This window comes from Mauremys mutica, chromosome 5 (assembly GCF_020497125.1).
Source record: "Mauremys mutica isolate MM-2020 ecotype Southern chromosome 5, ASM2049712v1, whole genome shotgun sequence".
NCBI classification, from domain to species: Eukaryota; Metazoa; Chordata; order Testudines; family Geoemydidae; genus Mauremys; species Mauremys mutica.
The window spans coordinates 36721803-36735287 of NC_059076.1; positions in this window are offsets into that span (position 1 = coordinate 36721803).

A 13485-nucleotide genomic window follows, 5' to 3' on the forward strand; every position below is an offset into this window, starting at 1 on the left:
CTCTCAAACTAGCAACTGCTGGAAGAATCAAAAGGTATCTGATTTTGGAGAAATATCTTAGTCTGCTACTGAATTTTTAAAAAAAAACTCTCCCTCCTGACAAATGAGACTTTGAAGCAGCATGGAGCTATTATTGCATAAGGTTGTTCCCTCTATTTGCCTAACTGACATGCAGGATTCCTCCACTTCCAGAGGTGGGCGTTATGGCTAACCTCGAGAGCACTTCCAAAAATAAGTAGCTTGAGACTAGGGCTGGGCTTACCAGTGGCATTTCCTAGAGATTAGGCTGCTGGGCCTTCATTTCCCATTGCCCCTCACCAGCCACTCCTCCGAAACCGGGACAGCCTGCCCTGTGGTGGGTGGTGACTCAGCCCCCCAGCCAGGTCATAAGTTTAGTTCACTCGCTTCCAGGGTAGCAGTGTTCAGAGAACTGTAGAGGGGCATCCTCAGGACAGGGAAGGCCCTTCAGTCTCTCTCTTGGCCTAGGGGACTTGTCCTTGCCACAGGGTTTTCAGCATCCCTTCCCTCTTTTTGTTTCTGAGATGGTGTGGAAGTAAGATTTATACCCATCTACGGTCAGGGTGTTAGGTAATGGACCCCAGGCCTTCCACTCCAGCTGGCTCCAACCCAGGGCCCTATGAAAGGCAACAAAGTCAAGCACCCCGGAGTGCCTCCAGACTGGCTCTCTGGGCCAGTTAGGCTTGCCAGGTGTCGAGTTTTCGACCAGAATGCCCAGTCAAAAAGGGACCCTGTGGCTCCAGTCAGCACAGCTGAGCAAGCCACCAAAAGTCCGGGTGGCCACAGCGGCTGACTCTGCGCAGTTCCTTGAAGCAGCCGGCATGTCCCTCTGGCTCCTAGGCGCAGGTGTGACTGGGGTAGGAGTGGGGGCTCCATGCGCTGCCTCTGCCCACAGCGCAGGCACTGCCTTGAGCACCAGCTCTGAAGCTCCCATTAGCCTGGAACTGCGGCCGATGAGAGCTGTGGGGACAGTGCCCACTGCGGCCGTGGGTAGTGCGCAGAGCCCCCTGGCTGTCTGTGAACCTAGGAGTCAGAGGGACATGCCAGCCACTTCTGGGAGCTGCCTGAGGTAAGTGCTGCCCAGAGTCTGCACCCCAAACTCCCTCCCCCACCCAAACTCCCAGAGCCCACACTCCACACCCCTTCTGAGCCCTAACCCTCTGCCTCAGCCCTGAGCCCCCTCCTGTACACCAAACCCCTCATCCCCAGTCCCACCCTAGAGCCTGCACCCCCCACCAGAGCCCTCACTCCCTCCCACACCCTGAACCCCTTGGCCCCACCCAACTTCCCAGAGCCCCCTCCTGCACCCCAAACATCTCATCCATGGCCCCACCCCAGAGCCTGCACCCCCAGCTGGAGCCCTCCACCCACACCCCAATCCCCAGGCCAGTGTAAATGAGCAAGTTTGGGGAGAGCAAGTGACAGAGGGAGGAGAGATGGAATGAGCAGGGGACAGAACATTGAAGAAGGGGCGGGGCCTCAGCAAGGGTGCTCAGTTTTCTGCCATGAGAAAATTGGTAACCCTAGGGCCAGTTCCTACCATTCACTCTCCTCCTCAGTCTCAAAGTCCAATGCAAGAGAGCAAAATAAAAAAAAATAGAGGGAGTAAACAATATTCTGCCTAGCTAGGCTCAGCTGATAGGCTTTTCCTCACACCAGGGCCTTCTATGGCTGCTTTGTTCAGACATCTCAGCATAGACCACTTTTCCTCCTCTGTCTACCCCCTACTGAGCTATCTGGCTCCCTTTTAAGCTCCTTCCTCCAGCTACAGCATGCTCTGCAGGGACAGGTGGGGCGGAGATTCTAATTTGGTGTTTAAGGTATCAAACCTTAAGAGGCACATAGAGGAATAACCTGGGCTTGATTGGGAGGAGAGAATGGTGAATTCACTCTCATTAGTTCTCCCTTTGAGGTTGCTAGGCTCATCTGCTGTTATGATTGGTAATCAGAGAGTAGGCAGATGCTGGATATTTTTCTTTTTTTTCCCCCTGTGTCTACACTGATTTTTTTTCCACACTGCAAAATGCTAAAAAGTCCCAAGACTGCTGTGAGAACCATGGGTGGTATTTTCAAAAGCACCTAAATCACTTAGAAACAAAAGACCCTTTGGCTTTCAATGAGATTTGTAAGCTGTTGAGGCACTTTTAAAAATAATTTTCTCTGTCTTTATTTCTCATATCAGACAGAGACACTGATAGTGGGTGTGCTGGCCTTTTGGCCTGGATTCTCCTGGTTTGGAATTCAGTAGCAACAATCAGTACTGAGAGGATTATCCTTCATGTTTTTGCATGAGACCTTCAAAATCACTATCCTGTCTGTTCTGGCTGAATATTGAACATCCCATTGTACATTGCATGAGAGTAGAGCTTCACTCTGATACCTTTGCTCAAACATTTTCTTTCTGACCCCTCATGTGTCCAGTTTGCTAGCTGACAACAACTTTCCACTCTAGAGTTGGAAAAGGAAGGAGGCTCCTGTGGAAAAAAGCACTAGATTTAGGTTCAGGACACGTGGGTTTACTTTCTAGCTCTAGGACAAATTTCCTGTATGATTTCATAATTCCCCATCTGTAAAACAGGTGTAATGAAACTTCCTTTTTGCCGCCTTTGCCTGTCTATTATTTTTGGAATGTCCACCCTTGGAGACAGAGACTGTCTCTGTATGTATGTACAGTTCCTAGCACAGTGGGCTCTTGATCTGAGTTGTGGCCTCTGGGACACACATACAAATTATCTGTATAAATAATAATACAGATGGCAGCATTTCAGTGGCTATATAAAGCACTTTGGGATCCTTTGGGATGAAAGGTGCTATACACGTATAAAGTATTCTTGTGTCTAATGTGTTTATATAATCTTAAATTCCTTCCTTGGCATTTCACTATGCATCATAGGACATAGCAGATCTTTCTGGAACACTCACTGTGTCTAAACAGTGCTGTGCCTTTTGCTTAATTGAAAACAAAACAAATATTTTAGTACAGAAATGAAAACAAAACTTGACCTATACAAGGCAGGCCTTCCTGCTATTTTTAGAATGAGTTATCCTAGACTCCATGTTCATATTTCACAGACCTGTGTATAATTAATGATGTGTGTCCTTCCTTCCTCTGCTAATTGATGCACAATCTTTTGGGAGGTGTATGTCATTATTTAATGTAATCATGCAAAAAATGTGGAAAGAAAAAAACGTTTAAAAAAACCTTTAAGTCTTATCTCAGTTGAATTGGGATTTTCCCACTCCCCCATTAAGTTTACAAGTTCAGGACTTTATATGGTCCCTGAGATCCCCACTCTTTGAATATCTTTGCTCTTAAGCAAAGTAAGCAGTCATGGGATAAGAGGAAAGGTTCTCTCATGGATTGGTAACTGGCTAAAAGATAGGAAACAAAGGGTAGGAATAAATGGGCAGTTTTCAGATTGGAGAGAGGTAAATAGTGGTGTCCCCAGGGGGTCTGTATTGGGCCCAGTTCTATTGACCATATTCATAAATGATCTGGAAAAAGGGGTGAACAGTGAGGTGCCAAAATTTGCAGATGATACAAAACTACTTGAGATAGTTAAGTCCCAGGCAGACTGAGAAGAGCTACAAAAGGATCTCTCAAAACTGAGTGACTGGGCAACAAAATGGCAGATGAAATTCAATGTTGATAAATGCAAAGTAATGTACATTGGAAAACATAATCCTAACTATACATATAAAATGATGGGGTCTAAATTAGCTGTCACCACTCCAGAAAGAGATCTTGGAGTCATTGTGGATAATTCTCTGAAAACATCTACTCAGTGTGCAGTGGCAGTAAAAAAAAAAAAGGCAAACAGAATGTTGGGAATCATTAAGAAAGGGGCAGATAAGACAGAAATATCATATTGCCTCTATATAAATCCATGGTACGCCCACATCTTGAATATTGAGTGCAGATGTGGTTGCGCCATCTCAAAAGAGATATATTGGACTTCGAAAAGGTTCAGAAAAGGGCAACAAAAATGATTAGGGGTATGGAACAGCTGCCTTATGAGGAGAGATTAATAAGACTGGGACTTTTCAGCTTGGAAAAGAGATGACTAAGGGGGGATATGATAGAGGTCTATAAAATCATGACTGGTATGGAGAAAGTAAATAAAGTGTTATTTACTTCTTCTCAGAACACAAGAACTAGGGGTCACCAAATGAAATTAATAGGCAGCAGGTTTAAAACAAACAAAAGAAAGTATTTTTTCACACAACACACAGTCAACCTGTGGAACTCCTTGCCAGAGGATGTTGTGAAGGCCAAGACTATAACAGGGTTCAAAAAAGAACTAGATAAATTCATGTAAGATAGGTCCATCAATGACTATTAGCCAGGATGGGAAGGGATGGTGCCCCTAGCCTTTATTTGCCAGAAGCTGGGAATGGGCAACAGGGGATGGATCACTTGATGGTTACCTGTTCTGTTCATTCCCTCTGGGGCACCTGGCATTGGCCACTGTTGGAAGACAAGATACTGGGCTAGATGGACATTTGTTCTGACCCAGTATGGCCGTTCTTATGTTCTTATCCGTAGCCCTTAGTTCTCTAATGATTCTAGCCCTCCTTTACTTATAATCACTTGGTTGGTAAAGGTTTTTCATGTTAATGATCTCTGTAGCCATCTCCCCTTGCATCTTGGGCAGCTCCTTCACAGTCTGCTCCTCCACAATCTCCATCATCTTCCTATTTTGGGTTGCAAGGTAGCTCTGTTGTCATTTGGAGACCACAGATTTCTTTGATCCCTGTCAAGACTAGAGGATCACAATGGTCCCTTCTGGGTTTAATATCTATGAGCCTATTAATTTAGCTTTTGATGTGGGTGTGGCATGCAGACTGTACCTATCTCTGTAGTAGAGGGGTAATATAGGTGAGGAATAGTCAAGTGTCCATGCTGATTTTTTGAGCTCTCTCAGAAGTTTTGGTTTTGTCATGCCCACTTGCAGGTCTTGGCTGGGTTGGACAGGCTCACAACAGCGGCTCTGTTCTGTTGTCCTGGAGAGAACCCAAAGGATAGCCCAGGAAATGCTACAAGACACACAGGGCCTCTCACTCACACTGTCCCTAAAGGTTCCATTCCGTCATCCCTTCTGGTAAATGGACATGTCAGGCAACTGGGGGGGAGAGAGTGAGAGGATTTGGGGTGTATTGTAATCAGTAGGTGGATGACAAACAGTTGTATGTCTGTTTATTATCTAACCGAAATGGCACAGTCTGTCCACTGTTTCAGGTTCTCACTGGTTTGTACGCTACTTGTTGCTCTTCCACTACCAATGCACACAGTAGATAGGTAAGATTGATAGGGAACATTACATTGTTCCTTCAGCTATTTTTCCCCCGTGTGGCTCCTCCGTCTTCAGCTAATTTGAATCATACTTAAAGTACGTCCACAACTACATTTAAGCAAAACCAGTTACCATAGTAACACTGGAGGCTTTCTAAATGCAGTCTATGATGTAAACAGCTAAAATGACTATCACCCCAAATAGTTGTTTATTTCTTCTGCATAGTTTTAGTATTTAAAACTGTTGTAGCACACACATATTTACCAGTTTTAAGTATGCCTTAGAAGAGTTGTACATTTCAGAAGATCTGTTTCCATGTCAACAGCTCACATTGATAAAGAATTGACATTCCCATTGCATTTGGAGGTACAGGGTACAAGGTGACTACTAGAAGAAAACAGTATTCTTCATTTTACTGATTTTAGAGTTGTGCCAAATTATTGAAATTCCCATGCACATATATAGAAGCAGCTGAAGAAACTGTTTCTTAAGTCTGCACAGAAGTGAGAAAGAATTCTCATAAGAATTGACTTTCTTGCAAGATTTTCATTCCTTTCTGCTTACAGACACAGAAATACTGAAAGAACAACCTCTCTCCCTCTCTCTGTTTTGGCAAAACAGCTTCCAGTACTGATGGAACCCAGATGCGCACAGAATGCACAGCAATATTAAAATATGACAAAAGAGAACTACATTTTTGGACTCTAAAATTGTTTTGCTGCAAGTTTCGAGTTCAGATTTGGTGTTAGAGTAGGGAGGTTCAATGAGGAAAATAACCAGAATTTTACTCATGGTAAACATATTTATTCTTGAAATCACAGAGAGACAACAAATATGGAGGCCTAAAGTGGCATTTTCTAAAATAGAGTTACTGTTCAGAAAAGATCTGCATTTTCACATTATGTGCTTTGAGAGCAAAATGGGACAGTACTTTTATCCCTGCAAGTGTAAATGACAGTTTGCCACAGGTGAGGTATTATTATTATTTATTTGTATTACATTATTGCCTGCATATTGTAATGTATTACATTATTCCCTGTGGGTCCAGGGACAGAATAGGCCCACTGCTCTTCCTGCATGTCATAAGGGGTGACTAAAAGGGGGCTGCCTGGAGAGGAATGGGCTCCGCCAGATTAGAAATTTGCCCAAGACACACCATATGATGAGCAAGTCAACCATGTCCATACCAGATTGGTCACAGCCCGGGTTAATAATGACTGTGCCATCTGTCTCCGACCAGGGTGGATGCGACAAATATACTACTGGTGTAACCCCAACAAAGAGGATCCGTGGAAGAGATTACATTCCATGTAGCTATGGTGATGTTAAGACATTGAGACAAATAGGGAGGTTGAAAGAACTTACGTACGAAGTGGAACAATAAACCTGGCACCTCCTAGGAATCTCTGAGGTCAGATGGAAGAACTTTGAGAGGTACTAATGGAAGAAGGCCATGTACTCTATTACAGTGGAGAGGACAAACATGTTAACAGCGTAGGATTTCTTGTGCATAAAGATACCAAGTATTAGGATGCCGCCCAATGTACAGTGGGCTTATTTTAATCCGTCTAAAGGCAGTACCATTTAATATCACATTGGTACAAGTCTACATCCCTACAACAGACTATGATGATGAGCAAATTGAAGATTTTTACAATCAACTCCAAGACATTGTTGATAAGGTACACAAGAAAGATATCCTGATTGCACAGGGAGATTGGAATGCTAAAGTGGGTACTGATGCATGGCGAGATTGGCGAGATTATTGTGGCCCTTTCTGTAATGCAGTAACCAATGAGAGACAATTGAGACTTTTGGAGTTCGCCAGCTATAACAATCTGGTTCTTGCAAACCCATTAGGAGCACATAAAGCATCCAGACGATCAATGTGGCATGCACCTAACAGACAGATCAATTAGATCAGGGGTAGGCAACCTATGGCATGTGTGCCGAAGGCAGTACGTGAGCTGATTTTCAGTGGCACTCACACTGCCCGGGTCCTGGCCATTGGCCCGGGGGCTCTGCATTTTAATTTAATTTTAAATGAAGCTTTTAAAACATTTTAAAAACCTTATTTACTTTACATAGAACAATAGTTTAGTTATATATTATAGACTTATAGAAAGAGACCTTCTAAAAATGTTAAAATGTTTTACTGGTATGCAAAACCTTAAATTAGAGTGAATAAATGAAGATTCAGCACACCACTTCTGAAAGGTTGCCAACCCCTGGATTAGATCATGGTGCAAAACAGATTTCATTCTGGGATTAACAGAGCTAAAACAAGGAGCTTCCCCGGTGCTGATATTGGAAGTTATCATGACCTTGTGATGCTAAATTTTTGGTTGTGACTAAGGAAAATCGTCAGGTCAAAGTTCACTAGAACCAAGTTTGGCTTAGAAAGACTCAGAGACTGAAACATTGCAGGTAAGCTATGATCAGCAGAAAATTTGCCCCGCTGCTTGCTCTAGAGGAAGACAGAAACACATGACCAATTTAAATACTGTTATAAGTGAAGCCGCAATGGACATCCTTAGGAAACATCGTAAGGAGACAAAACCATGGGTCAAAAAATGAAATACTATAAATGTGTTATATTAGAAGAGAACCTGAGAGACAAGAACAGCACTGAGGGAGCTGATAAATACAGAGTGATTGGCAGAAAGATCAAGAAAGGAATGAAGGTGGCCAAGGAGATATGGATTGAAAAACAATGCTCTAAAATTGAAGAGTGTATCAATAATAAAAGTAGCAAAATCAGCCTTCCAAGTTGAAAAAGATCTGACGAAGGAAAGATGGACCAAAGCTAATGCAATTCAAGACAAAGAAAGGAACAGTCTTACAGAAGAAAGGGACATCATCAATAGATGGAAAAACTACTGCTCTGAGCTATACAACCATCAGACAAATGGAGATTCTAGTGTCCTAGACAGCCCAGATTCAACAGAGGAGGCTGACTTTCCAATGCTGCATGAAGAAGTGGAGACAGCTATGAAATCACTCAAGAACAGAAAGGCTACAGGTATTGACAACATCCCAGCCGAACTCATGAAATTTGGAGGAGAAATAGTAATAGATGTACTCACCAAGATCTGCAAGAAGATCTGGCAGACCAATGAGTGGCCCTCCACGTTGACACAGTCACTAATCATCACTCTGGACCAGGACAAGGCCTTCAAGGTGACGTGTAAGTGGGATGCCAGCAACCACTTCCTCCCCGGGGGCAGCTTCACCTGATTTGCTGACTGGAAGTTCATCCACAGGGCCCAATTGAACTGTGTCCCACTGAACAGAACCATCCACCACAGGAATTGGGACAACCAATACAGAAAGTGCTGCTATGGCAATGAGATGCTACCCCATGTCTTGTGTAGCTGCAAGACCCATTCCAGAGTCTGGCAGTAGTGCCCCAATGCCATCCAGAATCGCCCGTTCAGTGCCATCCCACCATCCGTGGGGAGTTTGCTGTGAACTCTGCCATCCCTGGAACACATAGCCAACTGCGACTGGACATTGTCATCACCAACGAGGAACAGATGTCACAGTTCCCTTTGAAAATTGGACCCCAGCCTTCTGTGATGCCTGATCTTGAAAGCTGGAGAAGTACACCCCTCTGGTTGACACCTTGAGTGCTAGAGGCTACGAGGTTCAAACTCACATGCTGATTGTCGGAGCCCTGGGTGCATGGGACCCCAGCAACGAGCGAGTGTTGAAAGAATGCAGAATCGGTCAACACTATGCTCGGCTGATGTGACAACTCATAGTGTCGGATGTCATCAGGTATTTGAGGAACATCTACATAGAACAGATCACCAGACATCGGCAATGCCAGAAGAGATGAGCTGGAGTGCCAATAAGAAGCAAAGTCAGGAAAGTAACTGAAATACTTCCCTGATGGATTGTATTTTCTAAAGGGACAACCTATCCTAATTTCTCAAATACTGAGGGACAATCTTCACTCATTGCTATATTTGCTTTTTACAATGAACTCTCTGTATAACTTTTCACGAGTGATGTACCCAAATATTTGGATGCTAACATCTAAACTGTATTGTTAAATTTATTAATCTTACTGTTTTTTTCAGATTATGTACTATATGTATCTTATGACTTTTAAAAAACCTATGTGTTTTTGGATTATCTAAGCACTAAACCCAGATGTACAGACACTCTTTCTTTAACTTGTGAATTATATAACTTTAACATTATTTCTGCAAACCGGACATTGCCAAAGTACCATAATCTGACAGTCCAGAACTGAGAATCTCATAACTGATGTTTTATGATTGTCACTGAGGTGGTGCAACTCAAAATATAGATTCCAAACAGAGAGGATTTGCAGTCAAGTAACTCTGTTTGTGGCCTGTAATTGTTTTATTAACTGACAATACAAACAACAAAACAGCTGGATGTAGCTCCACAACTTATTAACAAGGAATAATAAGTTCTAGATCCCGCTACTGAACAAATATATGGAGCCTCCAGATTACTTTACAAATTGTACCTTCCATATTTCTTTACACCATTTCCTACCCCAGTGGTGCCCAAACTGTTTGCTCCTGGAGAACTGGCTTGTTTTCACCTGCTAAATTGCATTAAACAGCAGACAGCTAAAATATATTACATTCTTCCCTAATATTACTTTCCCCTATAAGCAATTGCTCTCCTTACCATAGGGATGTTATTTGACTGCCAGCATGAAGGGAGGTAGACTATACAGTCATGAATGGAATGGAAGATGGTCCACAAGACAATATTTCTGTGAAGATGTGGTCCATATTGTGAACCAGCTTTGGAAACCCAGACCAAATCAATAGTAATAACGTTCTAAAGGATAAAAGGATGTTTCCAGACAGTTTTATATACGGTAAATGTTAACCCAAAACATGACTAATGTGGGACCAAACAGAGAGTTCAACCAAAGAAAAGCTGTAATCTGGGCCCAGAAACACTGAATTAAAGATGAAATCATAACATGAGAAAATGAGCCCCATTCTTGAGATGCAATTGAGAAATCAATACTCTTTGTACAAAATAGAGAGAGCAGTATATGAGCTATGGATGTCAAGCTGTATTTGGCTATAATTGGATACATCTTGCATGTGGTTAAAATATCAGCCTAATTCTGGCCCAAATCTAAAAAACAAATCTTGCTTTCATAACCTATTAAGATTGTTCCTTCTAAGCCTAGCTGACCTGCGGTCATAAGAATTGGAAATAAAGTTAGTGTGACCAGACAGCAAGTGTGAAAAATCGGGATGGGGGTGGGGGATAATAGGTGCCTATAGAAAAAAAATGCCCCAAATATCGGGACATCTGGTCACCCTAAATAAAATATAATAATAGTTTAATAAACTTTTTTGTCACCAAATGTTGTACAATAGCAGAGAGGGGAGGAGGAAGAAGACTGTTAGTCCTTAACTTTTCATATAAAAAGCAATCGGGTGGGAAATAAAGATAAAAGTAGGTTCTTTAATAAAACAGGTGTATAAACCAGTAATATCTTCTGCCTTGCTGAAATAGTGACAACCTCTTGCTTTCTTCTAACAGACAACATTATCTTGTGGGGTTTTAATGGCATTATAGTGGTTATTCCCTTGCATATGGGGCTGATAATGTAGCAAAAATACAGGGTGTTACTCACAGCTCCAGTTGGTTTCACTTATTGTCTGACTAGCCTTCAGTGCGGTGCAAATCCCACTGAGTGAAACAATGCTTACACTGTGCACTGAATAGATGCCTAGAAACAGCAGCATGCTGCCTGAGACGGTACCCCAGTGGTTAACAAAACTAATGAGCATGCACATTAATAACAGTTAGTGGTGGCCACTTTTCATGCACAAGAGTGAAGGCAGTGTTTCAGATTACTGAAAGGACACAGTAAATACATGTCAATGGTACTTTAGACCTGGTTAGAACATGCAATCTAACACGGGATTTCTATTCCCTCAGTTTCACTTAGCAACGGAGGGTTAATTGAGACATCTTCTAGCCACCCTGCACATCAGTTTGACAAATTAACCCCCACCTTCCCCAAACTTTGAGTAGGACCATGTTCTACATGCAGGAGGCCTGGGATGGGATGTGCAGAAGCTGGGGCTCCCAAAAGTTCCAGCATATTTTACAGGGTTTCCCAGGGCAGCACTCTGGAGCAGCAGTTCTGTTGCCCTACTGAAGGGTTCAGGACCCAGATCTGCAAAGGTGTTTAGGCTCCTAACTTCCATTGACTTCAGCCCAGATTGCTCACCACTGCCTGGCCGGTTCTGGCGCAGATTGGTGGACAGACAGGGCCATAGCTTTATCCCATCCTCTTTCAGACAGCTGGGATGCCTGGGGGTGCTAGCAAAGAGCAAACGCTAATGGGTGAACCCATGTGCTAGGGCATAAGATATTCACAGATTCTCTTTATGTCCTTTTCTCCCTGTTTAGCCATACATGGATCAGACAGTATCTGGCCTTTTATTTGGAGTTCACAGCAGAAGAACCAGAACTAGGCAGCTAATCATTATCCCGCTGGGTACTGTGTCCATTCTCACTATCTGCATATGATTAGGAAACCCCTGGTTGGAGGTCTTCTGTGGGACCACACATATAATACAGGGCCAATACCCTTACTCACCTTTTAAGGCACTGTGGCGGCCTGGCTGGAAGCTCCTCTGTCAGTTGCCTCCTCCTCCTCAGATTTAGCAAGACTGTTGCGGCCTGAGACTGAGTTGTAACTGCAGCTGTCATCTCAGTGTTAAATGGAGAGTCATAAAATACCTCCCAACACAGCATTTATTATTTTAAACCCATCATGGGACATATAAAATGGCCCTTTTTTTAGTAACATTTATAAACTGCTCAGAAGCATTAGAGGCATTCCCTGTCTATTGATTACACTAATCTAGTTTTAGGACTTAATCAAAGGGAACAGTCACATTTGTAAGCACATACTTTCTTCATCAAAGACCACTAATTTTAACACAATGCAAAGGATAAGATGACAGGTATAATAAAGGTTCCCTTTTTCAGATTAAAAATATGTGGGCTTGATTGTGCCCTCCCACAGAAATACCCATAAGAGGGGTCTGGGGTGAGGAAGATCCTGGGATTGTTTCAGGGTTGAGATTGTCCCCAGTTCTGCCACAGAACGCACATGGGGCCACAGCACTGTGAAACCATGGTGTGGGCCTGTCAGATAGGGCAATATCCAAGAAGGTCTTGTGAATGAGTCAGCTCTTGGTCCCTCCTGCTTCCAGGCAATGTGAATCTATTGTAGCTACACTGCTGGGAAAACTCCAGCCAGCGACTCTGATAACAGGGGATGACTGATAACAGGGGGATGGATGACAGAGAGAGAATACAGGGTTAGAAGGAACCATTGGTCTGACCCACTATGGCTGTTCTTATGACGACTCCTACCATGGAAAAGTGAATGTGCTTTTCTACAGGAGAAAGTTGCACCAATTTTACTAAAGGTGTGATTTTTGAGCCGATTTAGTAAACTGGTGCAACTGGCTGTGTGAACACTCTCCTTACATGAAATAGGCTTATTTCAATTTTGTTCAAGTTGATTGGGAATTGGTTAAGCTAAACTGAACTAAGCCCCTCATAAACCAAAATAAGAGTGTCCACACAGGGGTACACACCAGTTTAACTCGAAATCGGTTAAAATCAATTTAGGTTAAACCAGTGCAACTTTCTCACATGACAAGGCCTCAGCAAGCATTAACTTTTCTGTCTTTTTCACAGAACAGAGGCCCTGATGGCCCTCTTTGGCTCTGCAGGATTTACAATTTTATAGAATAAATGAGAGTTGCCCATTCCAGGTATAATAAACTCTGCAGAAAGAACCACAGAGGGCAGGGACTAAATGGGCCAAGGAAAATGGTGAGTAAAGGAGGCTTGTGGGCATGCAAGCACATGCCATGAAAGCAATCCTTATAGTTCCTCGGAATGTTTGTAGGACCAGTGCTTCCTATGGACAGGGCCAGCTGGAGTACCTAATTCACTAGACCTCCAAATGTCACTTCTTTACCAATTTTAAGAGCAAAGATGCCTTTGCCATTATAGTCAGGGCACACTGTGGGGCTGGGGCTTTTGGGGATAGAAGAGGCCACACCATTGATCTTGCACATGGCTTCTACTGCGAACCATGAACACACTGAGTGTTCCAGGTTACAGACGGGAA